The sequence below is a fragment of the Myotis lucifugus genome, unplaced genomic scaffold, assembly GCF_000147115.1.
Source record: "Myotis lucifugus unplaced genomic scaffold, Myoluc2.0 scaffold_170, whole genome shotgun sequence".
NCBI classification, from domain to species: domain Eukaryota; kingdom Metazoa; phylum Chordata; class Mammalia; order Chiroptera; family Vespertilionidae; genus Myotis; species Myotis lucifugus.
This window is the reverse complement of record NW_005871218.1, coordinates 2623250-2649793: the sequence shown is the minus strand read 5'-3', so window position 1 is coordinate 2649793 and position 26544 is coordinate 2623250. Positions and strand designations below refer to the sequence as shown.

Genomic DNA, 26544 nt, shown 5'->3' with positions numbered 1-26544 from the left:
CAGTCCTCGGGTTATATCGGACTTGACATATGTCGTTTCATCGTTATGTCGCCATCTCCCATTTATTTATAAAAAAAGTTCTGTCATTTCTACGTATGTACGTATGTGCTTTATATTTTTAATTATTTATTTACCACAAGTGAAGGTCAGGAATTATCTTTCTTTTAAATATTTTTTACTATTTCACTTCATTACTTCTGTGTATGTGCTCCATGTGAGTGACATAGGTGCTTATGTAGGTGGGTTCTGACTTACAGCAAAAATCACATTACGTCAAGCCATAGGAACGGATCTCTGAGGTAAGCCCAGGACCTACTGTATAACTCTTCTGCTGAAAACTCTGCAGTGACTTCCTGCCTCACTCCAAGTGAAAGCCAAGTTATCCCCCTATGGCTGTAAGGCCCTGCCTCACCTGGCCAAGACTTATCATTATCACTACCTCCTTTGCTCACTTCGCTCCAGCTACACTTGCTCCCTTGTTGTTCCTTAAACCTCATAACTGTCACTTGCTATTCCTTCTGCCCAAAAATTTATAGATGGCTCATTTTCTCACCTCCTTACGGTTTTTCCTCAAGGGTCAAAAACGAAGGCTTCCTAAACTCTCTATTTAATAACACCTCTTCTACTCCCCTCTCCTATTCTTCTCTCCCTATCCCCCACTCCTTGCTTATATTGTTTCATAGCATTTAATAACACCTAAGATATGATGCCATTTACTTACTTTCATTGTACATTTTCTGAGTCTTCTCCCAGCCCAGGTGAAACATAAACTCCACAAGGTAAGGATTTTTTATTGTTTTAGTCATTGCTGAGCCCACAGTGCCTAGGACAATGCCTGATGTATAGTATGTGCTCCTTGAATAGTCATTGAACGAATGCTGCTAAAGATGTATATTAAAGTGAGCAGTAGTTATTACTGGATCATAGAATTTGGGGTGGTTTTGTTTCTTCTTTTATTCTTATAATATTCTTAAATAGACTATTTTTAGAACAATGTTAAGGTCACAGCAAAACTGAGCAGAAAGTACAGAGATCCCATATACCCCCCAACACACCCACAGTCTCCCTACTAACAACATTCTCCATCTGAGGGGCACATTTTTTTCAATCAATAAATCTACATTGCCACATTATTATTATTACCCCATACCCATAGTTTATATTATGGTTCACTCTTAGTGTTGTGCATTGTATGGGTTCGGACTACTGTATAATGACCATTAACTAATAGACTAATGTAGTCACCATGATAGTATCACAGAATAGATTCACTGCTCTAAAAACCCTCTGTGCTCCATCAATTCACATCTCCTTCCCAACTCACCCTTGGGAAACACTGATCTATTTACTGTGTCCATAGTTTTACCTTTTTCAGAATGTCATATAGTTGGAATCATATGTATATAGTCTTTTCATATTGGCTTCTTTCACTTAAAAATATGTACTTAAGGTTGGTTCCTTCATGTCTTTTTTTGGCTTATATAGTCTCTATCTTTTTAGTACTAAATAATATTCTGTTGTCTGAATGTACCCCATTCAACTGCTGAAGGATATCTTGGTTGCTTCAAACTTTTGACAATTATTAATAATGCTGCTATAGACATTTATGTTCAGGTTTTTGTGTGAACACCACTTTTTACTTATTTGGGCAAACACCAAGGCGCATAATTTCTGGATCTCATGGTAAAAGTATGTTTAGTTTTTAAGAAACTGCCAAACTGTTTTTCCAAAGTGGCTGTACCATTGTGCACTCATGCCAGCAATAATGAAAAACTCCTATTGCTCCACATCCTCACCAGAATTGGGTGTTGTCGTCATTCTGGATTTTGGTCCTTCTAATAGGTATGTTATGGTATCTCACTGTTGTTTTAATTTGAATTCCCCTGATGACTGACAATGTAGAGCACCCTTTTGTATGCTTATTAGCCATTCCTATATCTTTGGTGGGTGCTTGATTGCATCTATTGCCGATTTGTTAGACAGATTTCTTTGTTACTTTTTTTTACAGTGCATTGGTCTTTTAGACTCATCATGCCATGAGTTCATAGGGAGTGGGGGCCAGCACTCAGGTTCCTTTCCATTGGTTCTCACACAGTGAGCTTCTCTGGGTGGAGCAGGCTGATGCTTCAGTTGAACCCAAGTACCTTTCTCTTTGACTTTCTTCTTTTTCTGAACATTTTCCTTCACACATTTCAGGAAGCTATCTCGGCTCCTAATGTGCTTAATATGCTCAATATGTACATTAATTCTCTTGGTCAGATCTTGCCCTTAACTTGTTTGTCTACAGCAATGCCCACCACATGCTGGGTGACATTGCAGGCTCTTGCAGTTTTGCCATGGGAACGTCTGTTGGGCATTCCTTTTGGAACAGTGCCCGTTCCGTTGATGTCTACAATATCACCTTTCTTGTAGATTCACATGTATTTGGCCAAAGGAACAACTCCACATTTTCCCAAAGGCCTAGAGAACATATACTGGGTGCCTCTCCTCTTTCCTTTTTTAGTCATTTTAGCAAATTACTAGAAGATGGTGGTTCTGGCCAAAAAGAAATTATTTTCTTATTGTTGAGTTTTAAGAGTTCTTTGTATATTTTGGGTAACAGATCTTTATCAGATATGTCTTGCAAACATTTTCTCCCAGTCTGTACTTTGTCTTCTCATTCTCTTGAGATTATTTTTATAATTGAATAAACATTCCACATTTTAAGTGATATATCATAGGTCATACGCCAAATGAGTATTAAATTATTTCAACTTATGTCTGTGTACATAACAGCTTTGCTATATTGGTTATAACATAGAGAGTACACATGAATCAATATAGCCTGAATCTATATAACTGAATATCCTTCTGTGCTTCTTTACTATTTTTAATATACACTTCAAAATAAATGTAGCCATTGCTGGGATTCCTCATTCCATGTAGGCCATGTCACGTCTCAGTTTTTATAGGCACAGCAAAAGCAAATGCTCTGTAAATGCATATAAAGCAAGTGCTCTATTTCTAGACAAAGCATCTGTCCTGAGTCCCATATTTCCTACATGGTGAACTAAGCAGTACCCTCTCCCTCTTTGCCTTGAGCAGAAAGTACCTCAAGCAAATGCTCTAGCCTGCCTTGCTTTGGACCTGATCTTCTCTACAGCACCAAGCATGCCTTACCAGAAGCCTCCCTAGTCCCAAAGGACTCAGCCACCCAGGACCCACCTAAGCCAAAAGACATTCCAGGAGCTCACACTTCCCCAAACCCCAAAGCTTCCAATCAGTCTGTGATCAAAATGCCAAAAGGCTAAAGATTCCCAAATGCCAAAAGTCTGTCCTCCCTCTCAGATTTCCCAAACCCTTCAAAAATTTTAGTTTCAAAATCTTTTCCTATCTCTACTAAGGCCTGCCAGAAAACACAAGGAAGATAGATGTCACCTGCCCCACTCTAGCCAAGAGACTCTATCAATCCTTGTTTGCTTCTAATGGAAAAAGAGCTCTCCTCAGCTTCTATGTCTGTCAAATGGAGGTACAATTGTCTTCCTTTCAGGGCTATTACAAAGACTAGAAGGTACAATTGTCTTCCTTTCAGGGCTATTACAAAGACTAGATATGATGTATGTAAATCACATGACACATCTTAACTACTCAACCAAGCTACTGTTGTTTTGTTCATTCATTTCTCAGTTAACTCCCTGTCCCTCTTTCCATACCTTTCTGTATTCCCAAGTCCATGTTGCATCCCAAGGCTCTTCCTTGAGAAAGAGGGCAGGATATTAATTCCGTATATCTGGTTTATGTAAATAACATTATGAGATGAGCTGTTCCAATTCTAATTCCTGGCTAGGTAAGTGGAGGGGGGGGGGAATGAGGTCTAGATCTGATGTAACACATTAAGCATATTCAAAACCATGACTGGGTCTTAAATTCAACCCGAGGACTGATTTATAGTCAACATTTATAATCACCAGGGAACATTTTACTATACAGTCATAGAATTTTACAGATGAAAGAAAACTGAAGCTCAAGAGGTCTCCTATCATCGCCCACAGTGATCTTCCCTGTGATCAGCTACACTCACTGCATTGCTCTGATTCACCATGCTAGAAGAATTAAACTCCTACTTTTTCAGCCACTTACCCTAGATGTGCAGCTAGGATGTACACATCTAACCCTGGAATGACTGGGCAGCAGCAGCTGGAGGGGGCCTACATGATCAAAGGTGATAAAAAGGCCCTATGCTTTTGCTACCTTCTTTTAATGCCCCAAGGTTGCTGCCTATGCAGACTCTGTTATCTTATCATAATTTTGACTGCTATGATGTTAACCTGTTATTTCTTTTAATTGTTGAAAGGAACCATTTTTAGAGACTATTCTCTTCCTGAATCCCTCTTAGCTACATTTCTGATATATCCCCACTTCTACTTTGCTGATATGTTCATTTATAGTCAAAGGAAAACTTAAAGGTTGGTTGGCAATTTTTATCTCAGGCCATGCAGCATGAATGACCCTGAATCTCTCCAACAGAGAACCACAGTGTGTAGTGGAATGGGCAATCTCTAGAAGCAAGGCAAGGCTTAGAGACTCAGCTCTGAAATGACTTATTCCTGATTATCTGCATTTACGTGACAAGCCATAAACTGAGGCTTAGTTTTTTTATCTGTAAATGAAGGACAATTATATCAAACTTATAGGATTATTTATATTGTAATCCTTTGATAACCCCCCTCCCTTAAGTTGCAAACATCATCTATGATTTTAGTTTTATTTAATTGTGACTGAATAAATGAGGATAATAGGCCTATTATCTGGTAAACAAGGATGGTTACCACCAGTAGAATCCAACATGGCCTTCAGAAAAGATATGATAGCTTCTCAAACGGACTGTTTAATTAAATGTTGCACCATGAGCATGGAGGAATAATTATATTCTTAACTAAAATGTAGTGATACTGTAAAGACTGTGGTCATTACTAATGAAATGTTTGCAGAGGGTAAACATCTTCCAACCATCAGCAAATCAAATACCAGAATGGCAGGAGGTCACCTGGTATTTGAAAGACAAACTAAGAAGTAATTACAAGGAAACCAATTAGAAGATTAACAAATCCCAAATGGTTTAATGTCATACAAGTTACTATTTAAAAGACAGAATTTTAAATTCAGAAGATAAGAATCTTGGAAATCCTCCAGTCAAATCCTCCTTGGGGCTTACGATGTGATTTGCCCATAGTCACACGAATACTTTGAATGAGAATCTGTACCTAGTTCAGGTGATATTTAGACTCTTATATTTTTTAAAAGTTTAACAAAAATAAAATTTTAGCTATTATCCTATATAATAAAGAGGTAATATGCAAATTAACCCTCACACCCTCACAAGATGGCTGCCTATGACCAGGCCTGCAAGGGGGTTAGTGAGGGACAACCAAACGACTGAACAAGCAGGCTGTGTGGGGCAACCATGCCTGCGGGGGGAGGGGTGCCGTGAGGGGCGACCAGGCCAGCGGGGGGGGGCAGTTGGGGGTGACCTGGCCAGCAGCGGGGGGCAGTTAGGGGTGACCAGGCTGGCAGGGGGGGCAGTTAGGGGCAACCAGGCAGGCAGGCAGGTGAGCAATTAGGAGCCAGCGATCCAGGTTTAGGCCCAATCCCGGGGATCGGGCCTAAACTGACAGTCAGACATCCCCCAAGGGTCCCAGATTGGAGAGGGTGAAGGCTGGGCTAAGGGGACCCCCCCCCCCACACACACACACGAATTTCATGCATTAAGCCTCTAGTATAAGATAAGATTAATTGTTCAGTGCTCATTAAGAGCCATGCATTATAGAAAGCATTTTATGTACATCATCTCATTGTTTCCTCTCAACCCAATGAAGTGGGAAGTACAGTAGTTTCCATTTAGGAGGTGAGAAAACGGAGGCTCTGAGAGGTCAGTAAACCACAGCACTGGTATGTGGAAGCATCAGGATTCAAATCCAAATCTGACTCCACAATTGGTGCTCTTTTCATTAGTTTTCCTCTTATTTTCAACCTTTTTAAGGATCAGTTATTAAAGATATCATAGTAACTAACCATCTTGGCATTTCACAAGAAAACTTAGGGTAGACCAAGGGTGGGGCCTTTCTGACACATTATCACTGAGCCCAAAATGCAATTCCCAGCAAGGTCAACAGCCACTTTTCCCACCTTGACCCTTGGTCTGAGCTATTGGTTTCCAGGGAGCTTCAGCAAGCTCCATTAGAAAACACATCAAGGCTCTAGGACAAAGACAGAGCCCTTCCCAGACACAGGAATATCCATCATGTTTCCACAAATATTGTTAGAAAGAAAATTCATGACAAATAGCACTGGTGGAGGAGTGAAACATGTCCCAGGATTAAAGACACACAGTCTGAGCACATAGAGGACACAATGTCAACACTTCATACCAGTGTGACCTCAGAGCTGGATTCTTACCCTCACCTGCAAAATGAGACAAGGTTTTGGAAAGACAACATAAAACAATTTGAATAACCTTTGAAAAGTTATTTAAGTAGATCATGAAAAATATTTATAGAATACAGCATTGTATTTAAAAAATAATATCGAGTAGGGAACCTGAGTGCTAAGTTTAAAATATAGTCACTGCCTTCAAAAAGTTGCCAAGCTAGGTAGGAAAGCAAATGTGACTCAATATAGAAACATTTTCACATCCGGTTTTCTAACCCCATTATTTCCAGGTTATAAGTAATATTGGTACATTTGTAATAAAGTATTTCTTTTACCTTTTGAAATTTTTTCTTAGGATAAACTTCTAATTTTAAATTATATTTTACTGATTTAAGGCATAGGTTGGGCTACCTATTGCTGTTACAATTAATCATCCTGAACTAAAGTGGCTTAAAACAACAACAACCACTTTTTTATTAGTCATCATCGTTCTGGCGTTGACTTAGACTCGGCCAGGCTGTCTCCCTCTGGGTCTCTGAGATGGTTGTACTCAGTTAATAACTGGTGCTGGAATCATTTCAAAGGCTTCCTCACTTAGAAGTCTGGTGAGTCTATAGCTGATGCTGGCTGTGGACTGAGAGTTCAGCCAGGGCTCTTATTCATATACCTACACAAGGCCTCTCCATGTGGCTTCTCCATGTGTGCTCCCTGCTTCCTCTTGGTATGGTACCTGGATTCTAAGAGCAAGCACCCCAAGAAATAAATGCAGAGACTGTATCACTTTTTATGTCCTAGAATTAGAAGGCATAGCATCAATTTGGTTATAGTCACAGACCTTCCCAGATTCAAGGGGAGTGAACAGCATCCTTTTCTCTCAATAGAAGAACATCAATGTCATATTGAAAGGAGAACATGATCATGGAAAATACAATCTAGCAAAGGTCCACTATACTGTGATGAAAATTGGTTATATATACTTGTGCATACAAGCAAAAGGAATATTCAAGAAGTTAGTCACTATCAGACTAGTGTGGGGTAAAAGAATTGTCATTTTCCCAAATGAATATTTTTGCTACACTGTTTTTTCTTTCAAAATACTCATTCATGATACCAAATCTTCTATATTCTCCAGATCGTCTATGTGGCCAGGCTGAAGAACAGAGGTGCAGAATAAGGGGACATAAGCTCTCATAATGGTTTAGGGCCCTTGGTGGAAAAGGAAGAGGTTGAGCCTTTTTTCTTTAGGTGGCAAGAGGCCAAAGGCATCCACTGAAAAGGTCAGTCTGTGTGAGAAAGTATTTTAGGAAGATGCATCTTGGGTGGGGAATGGGGCCCTTCTGGTCAGGGAGCAGATCACACTCCATTGCGATAGACCCTTGTAAAGGTGTGAGGGCCTAAAGAAGGGTGGAAGCAAGAAGAAAGGAAAGGAAGTAGAAGAAGTCACTGGCATAGCACAGATAGAAGGAATGGGATTTGGTGACTGGAGAGTTGTTTAATGAGATGGAGAAGAGAGCCAAGGACCACTCCAAGTTTGCTGGCTTGAGTAAATGAAGAGTGATATAAAGGAGAAGCGCAAGCCCGTCCGGTTGGCTGAGTGGTTGATTTCTGATCAGGGCATGTGTCTAGATTGCAAGCTCAATCCCCAGTAGGGGGCATGCAGGAGGCAACCAATTAATGATTCTCATCATTGATGTTTCTCTCTCTCTCTCTCTCTCTCTCTCTCTCTCTCTCTCTCTCTCTCTCTCTTCCTCCCTCCCTCTCAAATCAATAAAAATAAATACATAAATGAGACTGTCAAGTAGGGGTCAGGGAGAAAGTTTCAGGGGGAAACATGGGAAATCCATTTTTTTTCAGTCATTTAATAATATTAGAGTTTTGAAGAAGCAGACATAGACATGTTTTTGCTAATCCATGTTAGTCTTGTTCAAGACATCAACTCTTCATTTTGCAACTTATACCATCACACCTCTATGCCTTCATCCCTTACTCAATATTTTCTTTTCCTTGTATTATCTTCACTGAATAATTTCTACTTTTATTTTATGTTTCAGCTTAAAAACCGCTTCCTTGGGAAGCCTTCCTTTGTCCTGAGACCATACCAGCCTCTCCGGTTACACACACACAGCACCCAGCACACACCTCATTATTTAGTATTTGTAGAAAGATGTTTGTGCTAGTGTTCCTCACTGGAATGTGAACTCCACTGGGGAGGAACACATCCAGTGTGTCTCCCTCTGTATTCCCAGTGCCACCACTTCCCCTGGCACATGGCCAGTGCTCGGGATCTATTGTCTGAATGATTGACCAGCTCTTCCCTCTGAGTTCCTTGGACTAGCTATTCCCAATCTAAATACCTCTAAGGTCAGGAAGTCAAAGTAAAGGAAGGAGGCAAGTGGTGAGGATTATGGTAAATTATAACCTGAGCCCAGCAAAAGCATTCAAATTCTCATTAAAAGCAAAATAGCAACAACAACAAAAAAATTAACACTCTAAACTGAATAAAACATATTTTAATTGCCTCCAGATCACAGGCAGTCTTACACTCCATACAACCTGTTTTCTCCCAGGTAGAATTGCTCCCTACATTAGAAAAGAGACAACTATTAAACATGCATGTTCAATGGGTGATCTTCCACAGGGCACTCAGACTTAACACAATGACCTTCATTATCACTGTTCTAATAGGAATTCTGAACATCAGCAAAGGGTGCTATTTAAGTCCTGTTCCCACATGTCATCCACAACCCCTTTTTATAATCCTCTTCCATTCACTGAATGTAGGACCTATAGAGAAACTCAGGCATCACACATTCTAATCCAATTATTTTACAAATGAAGAAACTGGGGCAAATGACTTTGACAGGTCACACAACAACCAGTGATTAGAGAGATGGAGAAATATGCTAAGAACCCAGACTCCTCCAACTGCTGTCCAATGTTTTACCCATGTCATTACAGCCTCTGAAATAAAGCTTGAGGTGACATTTGGCACTGAAACACCATGAAAATATTATGTACAGAAATAATTTTTGTCATGTGTCTATTTTCAAAATTAAATATAAATATACATATGAATAAACATTCTCACACACTGCTTTTCTATAATTCTGGGCATGACCCAAACTGGGATCTGAAATTGATCCCTTGCTAATGAGGGACAACTAAGAGGCAAAGATTTAATGATGGAAATTGTTTATAGTTGGCCATAAATAATGCAGTAATGGAATATTTATTGATCCCAGGTTCAGTAACTCAAATGAGTGATGGACTAGGAAATGCCTGCCACTTTCTGAAGGCTCACAGGCACACGCAGTCCACCCTCTTAATGGAATGTGCTAAAGCAGAGAGCCAAAAATTGACTGAGCTATCTGGACACTCCAGGCTGACTCATTTGCAAGATGGTTCTTTTCTTAGATTCCCAAGATGGCAAAGACATAACATTAGTTTTTGTACATTGAAAAAAAAATGATGTGACCTTGCTTTCTATTATTGCTGTCAAGCTGAGGAACACAGAGAGGTGTCAAAATGGCCTGAAATGTAAGTTCATTTCATGGCCCATCTGTCTCACCAAGGACCAGGGCTCTCCTGAAGACCCTCAGAATCTCTGCACCCCTGTGCTTTGTTTGCATTTCAATTTCCTCAGAGCTCTAGAAGCTATCCAATTCTACAGCCTTGACGCCTTTCTCCCTCCTCCACGCCTCCCTGGCACGAGTGCCAAACAGAAACCACCTTGCTGCCTCCGTTTAATCACAGAATGACAATATTTCAACATAACAGAGGGGCTGTTTGTGCTTTATCTTTTACTGCATTTTTATGGAGAGCAATATATTTTCTTCCTTTCCTCCCCTGATACTGTAACAATCTTCCCTAAATTAAATATGTAACAAATTTCTCATACGACTTTATTCCCAGGCTCTTTTTAAACCATCATTAAATATCTTCATGCTGTTTGACAGTTATTCCTCATGACTTTATTCCCAGGCTCTTTTTAAGCCATCATTAAATATCTTCATGCTGCTTGACAGTTATTCCTCATCAGTATGTTACCTTAGAGACTGCCTGCTGTAAATGGAGGTTTACAGTGCACAGAGCGGGGGCGGGGGGGAGCACTGAGGAGCTGACAGGGCGGGGGGATGGCTGGACCCTCACTCACAGAATAGTCAGGGACAGGCACCAGGGAACCAGGGAGGTACACACTTGAGAAGTAGAGTTCATCCTATTAATCTTTGTATCCCCAGGACCTAACTCTGTTCCAGGTGTAATGAGGTGCTATGGAGATATTTGGGGGGGGGGGAGAAGGAGGAGGAGAAAGGGTAAGAGAGGGAGAAAAGAAAGAGGCTGAAAGTTCAGGAGATGTTCAATGAAGAAAGAAGATAGGCAAAAAGGACATCAGAGAGAGATTTGGATAAGTGTTCTAATCATTCATGGGTTTGATCCAAGATAAGATGTGCATAATGATGGCAAAGTGCTTCCTCAAGGACCACAGCTCCTGAAGAGCATGGCCATCTGCCGAGCAGTTTCTGAGGCCTGAGCCCACACCCTGCAGTGGACACAGGCAGCTGTGATGCAAGAAGCATCTGACAGGCAGGGTGGTGGAGGACAAGTGGTGGGGGAGTCGGGGTGGGAGGTAAGGCTGAACCACACTGCCAAAGGTGGAGGTCACAGGACTGGGGGAAATGTGTGTCATAGTAAGACTGAAATAACTGTGATATTTGGGAGAAAAGTACATGGGCCAAGATAGAAACACACAACTTTTCTGTAACAATTCTACTTGTAATTATCTGCATGTATTGATCATATCACTGAGTTTATCTGAAAGACAAGAAAACAAACTAGGATTCAATGTTGGCTACAGTTATAGCTGCTGTGTCCATTTTAATGTACAACTATTCTCTTTAAAAAGTAGTACTTGTGGTATTGAGTAAGAATTCATTCTAAGTGCCTCATTCATGTGCCCTTTGCAGATATGTGGATCTCATCTAATACACCATTAAAAAAATCCCTGGACACTTGAGCTATATTTATGTCCCTTACATAACAAAATTTGTGTAGAATAGTGCTATTTTGATATTTGTTATTTTTGGTGTCAGTCCAGACATGTAGATGTTACAAAATCAATCACAGAAGAAGGGATGTTTTGATCAGTTTTAAGTGAAATTCAGCCAATATTTCTTGGCAAGCATGCATATTGCTGCCTACAGAATTACTTCCTGTGTTAGACTTCCCACCAGGCTCTAATATGGTATATTGCTAATGGTGATGGTCTGTTTATAATAGAATGCACTGTCACCCATAAAGTTTTGGCACCAAGTTTGTTCATTCGAATCTAAGCTATATGAAAATTTTAGGAAGCAGCTTAATATGAAGAAAGTACCTGACTAAACGCCAAAAGAGCTAGTTCTACGTCAGGCCTCACCACTAACTGGAAATGTGATCTTGAATAAATCCCTTCTTCTGACCAGGCATCAGTTTCCTCATCTATGAAATGAAGATCTCGACCAGATGATCTTCAAGAACTGTTCCAACTCTAGCATCTTTAGACCCGACACAAAATAAGAAGCAACATTTAAACCCACAACCAAAATCCCTGGAGGTACAGCAAATGATCATCTCTATACAGTTTCTACTTCAAAGCCTTGGAATTCATGGCATTGGCCAAGGTTATAATAGTAATCACTGGTCCCAATAATTGTACAACATAGGTGCTCAGGAAACAGCCTTTGACATCTGAAAACACGAAGTAGCATGGTAATGCATGCATGAGTCCATAACACTCTGCCCTTCGTCCATCGGTTCTTCCTCACCAGTGACCTTCACTGGGAATAAGGAAGCAGAGGGTGGAGATGATGTGAGAAACACAGAAAACACAAGGCAGAGACAACTAAGGCCCAATTTTTTGTTTGTTTGTTTAGTTTTAGTTTACTTTTGTTTTGAAATAATTTTAGACTTAGAGAAGAGTTGCAAAAAGAGCAGAGAGAGTTCCCTTAGCCCTTCACCCAGCTTCCCCTGATAGAAACATCTTGCATAAAGACAGTAGTAATATCAAAACTAACAAATTAACATTGGTAAAACAATATTTATTAAACTACAGATTTTATTTAGATTCTAGTTTTCCACTAATGTCTTTTTCTGTTCCAAGATCCATATCCAAAGGTATCCAAAGGCCTGATTTTAATTGGGCAATTTAAGATGGTCTTTGCATGTAACAGAGCAGGTCAAGTTCTTATGTTATTGGATCCCCTGTAAATTAAGCTCCATGACACCCAAGAAACACTTTGTCCACTCTGTCTATCTCTGTAATCCCAAATGGGAATAGTTCCTGAAACATAGAAGCTCAAACAAATAAATAAATAGATTAATAAAACCAGTTAGATCATCTGACCTTCATTTTTATAGAACAAAACAATGTGATCAGTTACAAGGGATTCTTCTAAATATTTCATTTTCCCTTATTTTCTTAATTATCTTTGTTATATAAGGTTTTCATATGGCATAATTTTATTAGAATTAGACTTGAACTATTAAGAATTCTGGAAACACAGATAATAATCTGATTACTAAATACCTCCTGCCCCAGACTAAATACCCTCAGCTGAGGTCCCTTATAATGTTTCATCTTTATACTTCTTATATTATCCATCTTATAATGCATTAACCATGCATTTAAAAATGAACCTTTCTTTTAGAATTTTACCTCTACATTTTATTTTTATTAAATTTATTGGGTTACACTGGTCAATAAAATTATGTTTCAAGTGTAAAATTCTACAAATCACCTGCACGTTGCAGTGTGCATTCACCATCCAAAGTCTAGTCTCCTTCCAACTCCATAAGTGAATTCTGAGTGAGAGTTTTTTCATCTGTTTATACCAAGTACCTGACAAACATTAGGTACTTAGTAAATGCTTACTGAATAAACATATGGCAACCTTTCTTCAGCACAAAACATTACCTATACATCAATATGAAACAATAAAGCCCTTTAAATTAGCATTGTTGATGCTAATAATTAATAAACTAAGCAAATTGTCCAGTGGAATGTATAAGCATATTTCCATTCTCTATCTTATGAGAAAACTGAATTCCGGGTCCATATTCTCTAGCAAACCTTTCAGAGGAAGTTTATTCTCTACCCAACCAACAGATCTCTGACCTTCCTTTTCCCTTCAAGGCATATTTCTGACTTACAACAAGTATATTTCTCCTCTTTACATGTTTAGTAGATTTGTCCTCCAAACAGAGTCGAGCTGGTTTATTTTGACTATGGCCTTAAAGTACTTAAAGCACAGTCACATGCTATATGGGACTCAATAAAAAACTGTCCTTGGTGCAATCAAATCAGAGCAGAGACTATGAAAGCCATCCACTGCCATGCTCCCAATGCTTTATGACCACTTCTTCAAACTGTCGCTCTCTCTCTTACACAGTGACTATGAAACTCACATCCTTCTCTATGACAGGTACCACCACCCTCCTGGCAGGGCCTCGAAGTGGGAGAAAAGAGGTTTAAAGAGTTTTAGATCAGCTGGCTCATAGATAGGACAGAGTTCCAAGTAATCAAGGATAATCCACTCATGCGTACACATGCATTCTCACACTGTAGGAAAATCTGTCTACAAACCAAAAACAAATCACATCCTTAGAGGGATGGAGCCAGAGGCCCTTAGAGAGGATAACACGGTACTAGGGAGGTGAAGTGGCTCACCTAAGACCACACTAGTTAGCACTCTACTTCAGAATGTAAATCGTTGGATTGATTCTTCGAAAATCACTGCTTTAAAACTGGATGTCAAAGGTAACAGCAGCAGGTATTGCAAATTGGACCTTGTTGTCCCCTTGCTTGAAACCTTTTAATGGATTCTGATTGTGCTCAGGGGCCACATTCATCAGCGTGATTTACACGTTCCTGGTGCTCTGGGCCCTGCTTGCACTCCAGCCTCATCTCTCATCGTCCCCTCTCATAGGCTCCCAGACCACTGTTTTACTTGAAGTGGTTCTGTGATGCCTGGTCCATGTACCATGCTATCTCTGGCCTCTGCTCCCACTGCTAGACCACTGACAGACACTACCCTCCGTGCTCCCATCTCACGCTAGGATTCCCTACATTATACTGCTTAGCCCAGGGTTGAAATTAGCCTCTTTTTTTCCTCTTTTCTCCACAAAATAATTTGAGAGTAGCAATCTTGTCTATCTGACTCCCAGGACCTTGAACTGTGCCTGTGCATTACAAGTAGTAAATATTTTTTCCCCACTGAATGAATACACTTAAAGAAGGAGATAAACATTCGTGTTAGTTATCTGCAAATGATAACTAATTCTCTCATTAATACCATTTCCCCCTTAGGAAAATAACACTATATAATTCTAAAACCAAACTATATGACATTTTATAGGGGTTGTTTGCTATAAACACAAAATCAGTTATCATTTTAATTAATCCCAAGCATCATGCTATATCTATGCCTTTTAATCAATTAGGTTACAAAAATACTATATCTGCCCCCTCTATTCCATGCAAAATTCAATTTCAACATGCTGGGTCCTCACAGCTCTACTCCCCTAATTTTGGATTTGCAGTCACATCCATAATGGTTACAGAAGATCACTGTCAGTTCCTCACCCCTGGTACCAGTACCCAGACATGGTGCCAATGGAACCCATAAACCTTCTTCCTAAACCTCAAAGTAAGCAGCCCACACTGCCCTGTATACGCATTCATTCTGTTATAAAGATATATATATATGAGCCTAACGACCAGAACAACCAGAATGACCAGTCACTATGATGCACACTGACCACCAGGGGTCAGATGCTAAATGCAGGAGCTTCCCCCTCGTGGCCAGTGTGCTCCCACAGCCAACCTCCCCTGGCCAGCCAACCTCCTGCAGTCCCTCCCCACCTCCCCCCCCACCCCAGCTGGCAGGCCCTGATCGACTCGGCAACCGTCACCTCCTCTCTGGCCCGGCCCTGATCAGACTGGCCCTGATCAGCCCTGATTGCTGGGGACCCCAGGCCTAGGGGCCCCACCCAGTGCGTGAATTTCGTGCACTGGGCCTCTAGTTTTCTTATAAAATGCTTTATAGCACAGTGGCATTTTATACATATAAAAGAATTAAACTTTTATTCTTATTGCACATTTTTTCTGATAAGGCCACATGACAATAAATCTGTCTTTCCCACAAGTATTTACATCTCCTGTCTTCCTCCACATGTACATAAAGAATTGTATTTGGATCCCTGCCTAAATAGGCCGTAATTGATTTTTTCAGGTGTTTCCTATTGCCATGGCAATAGTAATCAAATACCTTTTCATGAATAGCCTTGTCAATCACAATATAATATTCTCACTGAATACAGTCTCCAGTTCTCTTTCTGCCAATGTCTCCAGAGCTTTCTCTTTCTTGACCTAACATTTCCTTCAGGATCTTGGGCCCCATGAAAATAATATATTTAAATAGCATGCATGATTTTTTAAATGAGAACCTCCTATGAGTCCTTTCAGTAATGACACACAAAAGATAAAAATAGATCATGCTTTCAAGGGTAATAGATATTTTAATACTGGCATGATTAGTCAAATGTCTATAATCCTTCTCAAATCACCTTGGATGGTGTTGTTTCATTTTTTTCTTTTTCTCTCCCAAGGAAAATCATTATTCATCTTAAGAGAGAACATCTTGTCAAGTGTTGCAGTTCAACTAAATAAGGAAAACATCTCTGCCAAAATGCAGCAAATGTGATTACAGGAGGCCAAGGAGAAGCCCATAATTAGATCATTACCATGGAAACAACCTAATTACATGTGTAAAGCAGTAAGGGCTGAGTTGCAGATCTGAATATGTTAATACCATTGTCTATGTTATAATGTTTCTGCTACTTAGCCTTCCACAAATATAATCACATAAGCCGTATAGATAAATCCCAACTCAGTTTAAATGAATGAAAAAAATACTTGCAGCTATGTGAATGAAGTTCAGAGATATTCATTCTCTTTATTATAAACACACACCTATACCCTTAAATGAGAAAAAATAATGTTGTGTGTATTAATAATAAATGTATAGTAGCATGTAAATAGTTGAATGACCTTAAGAGTGCATTCTGGAATTTTACACTGTGCAAAATTTATTTATAAGGACAACCAAAGTTAGAGCAAGGTAATTTAATTTTTTAAACCACACATTATTTATACTAAAAAATTATTTTATATGGCTTACTCTTAGTTATTTAGAGGAAAATTATTTTCAAAGTATCATTTGATCCCTTAAGGCTGAAAGGTGAAAGTCCATTTATTATTCAAGTCACAGTCAAAGGTATAAGCCACATCCCCAGAGGGCAGTGGAGAGGCTACCCAAAAAATTTTATTAATATAGGGGCCTGTTTACTTTATAAATTATCAAATAAAAGTACCTGTTCCCAGTTGCCTTTTAATGCTTTTTTGCAAATGTTGTTGTGTTTGAATTTCTTAAACATCTTCTATTTTCTGACCCTCCTCATTCAGTCATCTCTGACACTGGCTGTCACTTGCACTCTGGGCAGAAACTTCCCCTTCCCTCTGAAGGTCTAAGCAGGGCTTTGGTGATGCTGCTCTAGTCCTCTCAGGCAGTGCCATTTGGAAAGTGTCTTCCCCAGCAGCCCCAATATTAGCTAGTCCCTCCCCTACCTCTCCTGGAAACAGCATGGCTTCCAGAGGGCAAGAGAGGAGATGCGAATGATCCTCACTCCTGCCCTCCCTACACACACACACACACACACACACACACACACACACACACACAATCCGGTTCCGAGGGAACACCGAGCTGAATGTAAGGGCATGAAGAAGGGCCTTTTCATTTTCTCACTGGTCTGCATTTTTCATGCAATCTATGTCTCAAAGTCTAGTACTGCTCCTCTTCTATTATTCCCTACCCTTTCCTGTAAACACACTGGTCTCCAGCTGAAGGGGAAAGGAGATAAGAATGGAAAGAACTGTGGCTCTTTGGAAGATGGAGATGCAAACCCATCTGAAGCTATCTTCTACATGCCTTGTTTAACTTTCTTCTCCCAGTTTACACCCCCCCCACCCGCACACACACACACACACACACACACCTGGAGTGAGAGAAGTACCAAGTTAATCCAAAGCTTAAGGATCCTGGTTCCAGATAACAATATCTTTCTTTCTTTGACAGAGGGACCAAGGGTCATGGCATAGACACAGGTCACTAGCTGGGGACAGAGAACAGAGTGCATCAACATGAGCATGGGATCTGAAAGAGCCAGGGAACCTCATGGAGGGCAGATAGCCGGGCTTAGTCAGGCTTTGGTTCTGCCTTTGGATTGTCACCTTTCCCACTAGGCCCTCAACTTTCTCTTCTCTGTGAATCATTAGGATCGGACTAGATGAGGTTTAGGTCTTCTGTAAGCTCCAACATTCTGATTCTATGGCTGCAATGCGGGCTGAGCTAAACCCTACTTCCCACCGTCTTCCCTCCCACCTTCTGCCTGGGTGGTCCCAGGCAGAGATGCTGGGCTCATTCAGGCTCCTCTGCCCTTTACTGCCCAGCCATCCAGCCTGTAGAGCTCACACACTGCTGGACAGAGAGAAGGAGACTGAAATGGAGACAAGATTACTATATTCCGGCTTAAGCAAATCACATACCTCTTTAGGCCTTAATTTATTATTCTGTTGAAAGATGGCAGGGGAAGGGAATCTGGAGGGCCGGTGAGTGAAGGGATCTCTACAATCCCCTTCAGTATTACATTTCATGTGCAAAATTAATTTTCTTTATATACTACTTTCATCAGCTTCCTCCCATACTCAGCCACCTTTAGTGACTCCCCATTTTCATAAATTCCAAGTATAAAAGCCACTGCCTTTCAGAACACTCTTTGATCCAGCTGCAGCGTTCTTGCCCTATGATTCCCTCTATACTCTTTCCACATGATCTCTCATTCCCCAAATCACTGGTCTAGCCCAGTTTTCTCCTGAGCCTGATGCTGCTTCCTTACTCATGAACCTGACACATGGTTGGGCACCCAGTGAATGCTTATGGCTGGGCTGTTGAACCAGGCTCTCCCCCACTATCCACACCCCATCCTGGTTTCCGAAAAACAGATTGGGCCTCCCCAGCTGGGAGGCTGGCCCTGGTCCCTCTAAATTGCATAATCATGTCCTTCTTTAATCCTCAGGTTTTATGTTGAAACACACCATTTAGGGCCTACAGTCATGACCTCTTAATTATGTTAAACGTGTGTGGAAACTTTAATCTACTTATTACAAGTAGACATTCTGAAGACTAATAGCAAGTTCTCTATTTCTTCATAATTACCACCCCACCTAACCCCATGCTGAATCCTTGATAGGCACTTAGGAAATATTAAATTGATTGGTTTAGAGGTGCTCTGAGAGCATTTTCTCTACCAGGGATAAATTTCATCCATATCATTCAATCTCCACTTGGCAAAAGGCTCATCTTTCAAGGAGAAACTTAAATGGCAGCTTAGTGTGGCTTTTTCCTCTCCATCACTAGGCTAAGCTTGTCTTTTCTTATATATGTCTATTGGCACTTATCCTGTTGCTATTCTTATTTGTTTATACATCTGTCTCCCCACCAAAACAATGAGTTGTTTTTCTTCAGGAAAAGAGACACATTTCACTTTTGTTGTATTTCTATGCCCACTACTGCTCTTATATTATAAGAAATGTCAAATACTGTTGAATAGATGTATAGGATGAATGCCCATACTTTTAGGAAAAGACTGAATTTTTGCTATGTGTTCACTCTCTCTCTCTGAAAACTCCAGAAGCAATTTTTGACAATATGAGATGAAGGACTAATGTGAGGCTTGACACTAAATTTATAAGTTCATGTTCTAAGCTATATATACAGAGTCAGGGGATAGGTTCCTAGTATCTATGCCAATTCTGCCCCCTAATTACCTTTAATAGATCTGAGTTGGCAATGCATTCTACTATATTCTTGTGGTTTTGAAATCCACATTTGACAATCTTAAGTATTTAAAACCCATTATTTAAAATTAGCAGAGTTAAAATATTAGAAAGTACAAAGAACATACTTGTTAACAATATTTTCTCCTGGGGTGGTCCATAGATTGCTATGAGACTTAAATTGCTTCTTTTAACACCGCACGTGTACCTTTCGTTATTACCTACCTTGAAGTTAGTTTACTAATGTATTGCTTCTACTCTCTATTGGATACATATTCTTTGAGAGAAGGGAGAGTTTTACATGTCTCTGTTCTCTGTAGCATGTGGCACAATAATTTCTATGGGGTCGAGGCTAAGTAAACAGCTACTGTATGAATCTATTAAGGACCATATTCCAAGTTTCTGATGACTATTAAAGCTGAGCAACATGAAAGAAATTACTCTTATCAAAGTGTCAGGAATGTTTATCCCTTTCCTAAGCAACTAGTTTGTTTTACATAATGATTTTAACAAGTTGTATTATTGCTTCCATTTCTTCTCTTAAAATTGTCCCCTAGACACCCGAGAACCAACATGGCGAAGCACTCACAGCAAGTTCATGGGACTTCAAGGTACAATTTCATATACAAAAGTCTGTCTTCTTTTCCTATCTTTATTTTCACTTTATCTAATTTCTCCTATTAATTTCAATTTGGTATTACCTTGCTAAATAATGTGCATCTTTGTAAGCTGTCTTCAATTACTTTCAGGCCAAACAGATATTCATGAACATAAATAAACAGATGCGTACATGAAATAAATATAAATATCAAATCTAATATTTCCTGGATTAAAATTAATTCTTGATTAAATATAAATCCCTGATTTACTGTTAATAAATATCCTTAAATTGTTATTACTAAATAACAATTTTAGTTTACATTATAGATTACTCATAATTTGGATTATGCTTAAGAAATATATTTCACTTCTCATGAAATCATCTGATCTTACTACTGCACACTTATAACTTAGCTAGTGGCTTTACAAGAGAAAAGGTAGGATGAGAAAGTAGATAATAATTGTCTTTGAGATTATCTTTGTACTTTTAAAACTGGGATGCAATAATGGCTAGCACAGCACTTACCATGAGCTAGCATTGTATTAAGAATGTGTCATCCTCATTTAATCCCCACAACAACCCTAAGAGATGACACTATTATTATCATCCCATACTATTATTATTGATGAGGAAACTGAGGCACTCTGAGGTCCAGTAACTTGCCCAACATCACACTTTGAGTACATGACAGAAATGGGATTGAAAGTCAGGCTGATGAGCCCAGGTGGTGTGCTTAAGGATTTTGCTGGCTGCCTCACCTATTCTGGGTCTTCCACATTCTTAAAAGACCAGTAAGGTAGCACTGAAATATTAGCTTCCAGTATTGTCCAGAAACCATCACAAATAATAAGGGGGAAAAGGCAAACCAGATGATCAGTCATACTGCAAGTAAAGACAATTTGCCCCCAAATAATCCACTCTGTTCCTTAAGATGGCATCTCCCAGTCTTTGCCCCTCTCGACCAGACAAAGCATTTATGATGGTGCATTAATATAAACTTTGTGGATTTTTTAAAAATAAATCCAAACGTTATTTAAATGAAAGGGATTGAGAAAAGAGTTTTTCTTTATCCTTGGTAGCAAAATTATTCATTGCCTGCTGCTATTATAAGTCATGTGTTGCTTCAGTCAATACTGCCTGGGGCAGGCTTGGGCTTTATTTGCCATCTCTGTGTTTGAGCCTTGAAATGAGGTTATCGATTTATGATCAGTATAACTCCTGGCTGAGTCCTGGATGTTATGATACCACTAATATAGCATATTGAGGAAATCACCTGCTATCCCTCAAGGCAGAATCTACATCTTGCTCATTTTTGTGTCACTCCAGCACCTAGCACATAATAAACACTCAATGAATATATGCTGACTGAGTGACTGGATTCATAAATTATTCTCTGGGTATAGATTTTAAGTTTCTAATGGATAGTCTCTGTTTACCACCTTATAGAGTGCTAACACTGAATAGCATGGATATGATCAAGTGAATGAACTACTTACAGTTTTAAGATAAATGGTGAGAAGTGTTTATGTGTTGCTGAACTCATATGCTAGAAGACACGTGAAACTAAGAGCTCTGCCAAAAACAAAAATTTGCTTGAAACCCCATATATTCTATTTCATAAGGAACCAACTTCTTCATCATTAATTAACAAGAAATCTGGCCGTTTTTTACTTCCTCCGTAACATAAAGGAGTATTAAGCTCTCACATACTCCCTGTTTTAAACCTTCATTACCTTAAATATAAAGTGACTCCTAGGTATATGGATCTTAGATAAATAAAAGACAGTATATATTTCTCTAGAGCATTAGTTGAAAGAGGTCTATCATTTTGTTTAGCAATAAAGGGTTCATTCTGATGCCATACAGAGGAGGTTTCATAATAATAAGTGTGGTTGAGGTAGGAAAGACAGTTCCAATTCGCCTGGAACCAAGATCCAGATATATCTGGCTTTTAGCTTTAGAAGAAACTTCTGTCCATTAAGCTATAGACATCTGGCAATTTACATAGGGAATAAAGAATTTCCTGAAAACTTTCAAAGCATATTTCTAAATGGGGACCAAACTCATGCAGAAATGCTTAGAGGACTGAGTTGGTGGGGAGCCATAGGGAGTCATAGTGCCAGCAGGACTTTGAAGAATCTCTGGGGGAAAGTGTTCTGAGAGGAACAAGACAGGCATGACCAGCCTGCCTCAGCCATGAGACTGAAAGTGAGTGGGAGGTGATCCAGGCAGAGTGGCCAGTTCTAGTGCAGCCTGTGACACCCCTAGTGACATGTGTGAGCTACACCATCCCCCCATTCACTACAGAGGTGCCCTTTTAACATAGTAGAACGCCAAAGCCAGGAAGCTCTTCCCTTCTCACTTTCCAGAAGACCACCACCTATGAAAAATGGGCACAGGGGGTTCTAGGTCTAGTTTGCTGGGCAAGGATCTCATCTTCAGATGGGCAGTGGCTGATGGGGAGAGCAGCAGGGATCTGGAGTAAGGGCAGCCCTGAACTGGATCTGTGAGGGCACATAAAGAACCAGTCTATCTGGTGTAGACTTTGCAGAGAATGACATACCTCTTTGAGTGAGTGGGGGCTTATGGCCAGCAAACTATGTCTCTATCCACTACAAAATTCAAGTTCAACTCTAAACATGAAATCACCTGTATTTGTTGAAAGAGAAACCTAAGAACATTCCGTTTATAAATTTTTCTGTATGATAAAATAAATAAAATTACAAGTTACTATATATCCTTGACTGTCATCATGCTTTAGGGTTTCACAAACCATATTTCACTTCTTTCTTAGAACATTGTGAAGGAAACAGAGCCTGCATTATCCCTAATAGATGAGGAACTGAGGTTCGGAGACACAAGAGATTTAACCTTGATCATACAACTCATGTAACTTCAGTGGCCATACAGTTCCACGAATGAAGCATCTCTGTGTGTTATTCACTCACTGACCCACAATGCATTGACCTCTTGTTTTAGGAGCTCATGAGTACTGACTGATAAACCATGATGCCAAAGTTGGGGGCTAGTTGGAGGAAAGGCAAGGCTGGCATTCCTGCAGATATATGGAGGATTAACTTGTCCAACACTGATCACTCTCCCAAAGCAACCTGTGATGCTGTCTTTCGCTGTCCTTTGCTTCTTCTTCCCCTTCTCTCTCTAAATAGGTACCAAGGACATCCTGTGGTGGCTGGTGCTGGGAGCATAGTGGCTATTTGAAGAAGGAGGATGGGGAGAAGAAAGAGACAGCGGGAGAAGTATATGACTGGCAGAGAGCAGATAGAACTGAAAGAAGTCATACCACCTCTTCCCACTCCATGCTCTTTAAAAATATTCCCTTTTTAAAATCTCATTTAGCAAAAATATGTAAATTCAATTAACTGAACACAGTAATGTACTTACTGGATACAGAAAGCCACGGCAACATTTTTTTCAAGTCAACAAACAACACAACCTATCTGTAAGGTCAGACAAAATAAAGACCCCATAAACTCTGCAGGAGTAACTGGGTTTTTAGCATTTTCTTTTCCTTCTTCCTCATTTTTAGAGCTAGTTGCCCTTTCCCACTTTTTCTCTATGTCCGTGGAAGTCAGTCCACCAAAACAACACACACAGGCCAAGCAGGAAGCCATGCAGGCTATAGGGCCAGCAGACCTCGGCATCACTCACCGTTGGGTCTGCCCCCAGTGCTCTGTTCAGGGCTGGAAGAAACCAGGGAGGGGAAATACCTTACAATGATTGCTCTGTCCTAGAGAGAAAAACAGATAAGATGAAGGTTGCCAGGGCCAGCTAGATTGGCAGAGACAGCTTGGCTCCTAAATACTGCAGAGGGAGGTTTACACCAGGGTCACACTGAGTGCTTCTTACTTTCTGAACAAAAGCAAAAGGTTGTCCCCATCCTGGTACCAGGTGGAGGCTGCCTGTCTCTGCTCCTGTAGTGCAGGTAATTCTCCCACCGTGAAATAAAGGTCAGAGGTGCTGGTTGCAGAAGTCTGATTAAAGAGGTGGGGTGAGCACAAATGAGCTTTGAGGAGTGAATCAGAGCCAGCCCTCACCACAGCTATTAGACAAATTCTGTTCCTCCGACATTTACAGAGTGCCTGCCCCATGCAAGGCACTGTGCCACGAATTAAAATTTTAAAGGAATTCGTACAACCTCTATTACCTTTCATCAATAACCCCTGGGCAGGTAGAGTTACTCTTGTTATTAAGCGATATGCTCAGGCCCAAAAAGGTTCTGTGGCAGCGATGATGCAGGGAAGTCCCTGAGCCTGGCTGCCAGTTGCTCACTGTATGAAGAAGGCGAGTCTTTCAACCTCTTGGGCTTCAGTTCATCAGCTATAAAGAGGAGGGTTGACCAGTTAGTTTCTGTTAAAGACTTCTGATAGTTTGTTCCTTATCCTTTGTAGCTAACATTTGTTGAAAACTGTTAACATAAAGTGGGTACCCATTTTATATATAAGCATATTTCTAACATTCTATGATTTGTTAAAGTCCATACTCTCAAAGTAATGCACACTAATTTCATATTTTATTATACTTACACTGAATTCTATATTTTATATTAAATTATTGGTATAGAAGAAATAAGGAAAGCAACATTTTCATTTTCCCCCCTCAATTGGCATTTCTTTAGTCAAAACTCTCTCCCCTATCATTCCTTGCTATTAGTTTTGCAGGGAAAGTGGAATTTGAGCCAGAGCACCAAGATTTGCAGAGTCATTTTTATTGTTGTTATTTTTGGTTTTAATAGAAAAAACACTTGCAGTGAGAAGACATTTTCAGTTCATCCTAGGGGTTCTTCAAAAGGTTATGCAAGCTTTCCACGAGTAAGAATCTAAAATGCATTCTTTTAAAAATCCATTGTAAATAGGTCTCATGATCTATATATTGTTCTCAGCTGCTACTATACATTTCGGTGGCAGTTTACATTTGTAAAGGATTTTATAATTATTTAGCTGACTCTGGTGATAACCTTCTAAATTAAAGCTCAGCTTCGGTAATGGATGTTTTGACTCCACTTGCCAAGTCCACTAGCAGGAAATGAGTGAAGACCTCTGGTTGGGGAAAGACCTTTCTGTGTGTTTCTAGCAGGGAAACTGTCAACACATTTAATTGAGATTTGAGAAATGGGTAGCAAAATAGCAGTGAATGATGGCATTTGCAAATTAGTTGAGGCCAAGTGAATTTTTGCCTGGAGTGTTCAGACTGAAAAAAAAACAAATATGAGGGAAATCAATGTTAAAGGAGAGAATCTTTCTTGTTGCCCTGCTGATTTGCTATGAATTAAGGTGTACATAATTGATTCCGCTCAGAAGTCCCTGTCTTTTATTTTTTTATCCTTTAAGGGAATCTGTCAAATCTGATGTGAGATGTAGGTGTAAAATAAGATGTAGTAGAAACAATCTTTGAACTTACTCTACTGATCAAAGTAAGGGGCAACCTGTATCTCCCCCTACTTAGATTTCTTCTTCTCCAGGGAGTCATTTCAAATGTTTCCAAAAGTGGAGGGGAAATGTTTCCATTTTCTTCACTTTCTGCTGTGATACAGGCAAAACCATCAATACCCATTTCTGCCAGTAGCTGACACTCATGGTTATCCATGAATGTACTCAGTGCTCTATTCTCCATGAATTATTGTGCATTTATAAAATTTAAGTACGTGAGGTCAGTACAAAAGTAATAAGCTTTGAAATAATGTTAGATAATGAAGGCTGTATTTTAGACATAATCACCTCTAACATATATGTCTGGCAATCTGAGTTATAGAGCAGTTCTCTTTATCTCAAGTGTAACATATTTAATTTAGATTTTTTCGAGAAGTTGCCATATATTTAATACTAATCTCTTTTTGAGAAAACATTTTATATTTTCCAGATAGCACAATACAGTCTGTTTTGCCTTAATAATTACTTAAAATCAGACAAACTTCATATCTATATGGCAGTATGATTGAAAACCTGTTTGTCCTTTTATATTTGCATATATGTAGAGAATATGCATACATCTAACATGTAAACGTTAAAATTTTTACTGATCATTCTGAAATTTTCTCTGATCATACTCTACTAAGTAATAGTAAACATTAAGCTCAACAAAGAGTGGGAATTGTTTCTTCTTATGCCTAATTTGTTCTTGACTACAATTATAAATGAAGAGGAAAAAAGAAGATAATCCTTGTCATAAATTACAACTAATTGAACTTTTTTCCTTTTTTTCCAAGGCCTGTGGCTAAATTCTAGAAAAAACTAGACTACATGGACAGTTTTATTATCAAAATTTCCACTGTGATTCTATTCAGCATTTACATGGGGTATGTATCTTTATAAAATCAAAATGTGTTTTCACTAAAAATTAGATTTATTTACTATTCTGATAAAAGGCCTCAAATTTTTCAGTGCAATTTTTGGCCATTGAGCTTCAGGAAACACCCCTAAATTTGTACGCCATATCAGGTATGAACTAGTCATTTCCCCATCTTCAACAGACAAAGAGAAAGAAAAAATGGATTTCGGGGTGGGGCGGGGGGGGGGGGGATGAAACACATCTCATTTTTACATGACAAAGTAATTTTTAGTCCCTGAAAATGCTTTGAAAATGC

General features: G+C 39.6%; 1 long non-coding RNA gene across 1 annotated transcript in view; it reads right to left on the bottom strand.

Moving 5' to 3' along the window:
- The window catches only part of LOC111827477, a 68972-nt gene extending 44789 nt beyond the window's left edge, over positions 1-24183 (bottom strand). Inside the window, exons 1-2 of the long non-coding RNA XR_002831074.1 lie at positions 24109-24183; positions 23613-23691 (exon numbers count right to left, since the gene is read on the bottom strand). This is a non-coding gene — a long non-coding RNA (uncharacterized LOC111827477). The remainder of the gene's footprint in view (positions 1-23612; positions 23692-24108) is intronic.
- Between the last annotated feature and the right edge of the window lie 2361 nt (positions 24184-26544).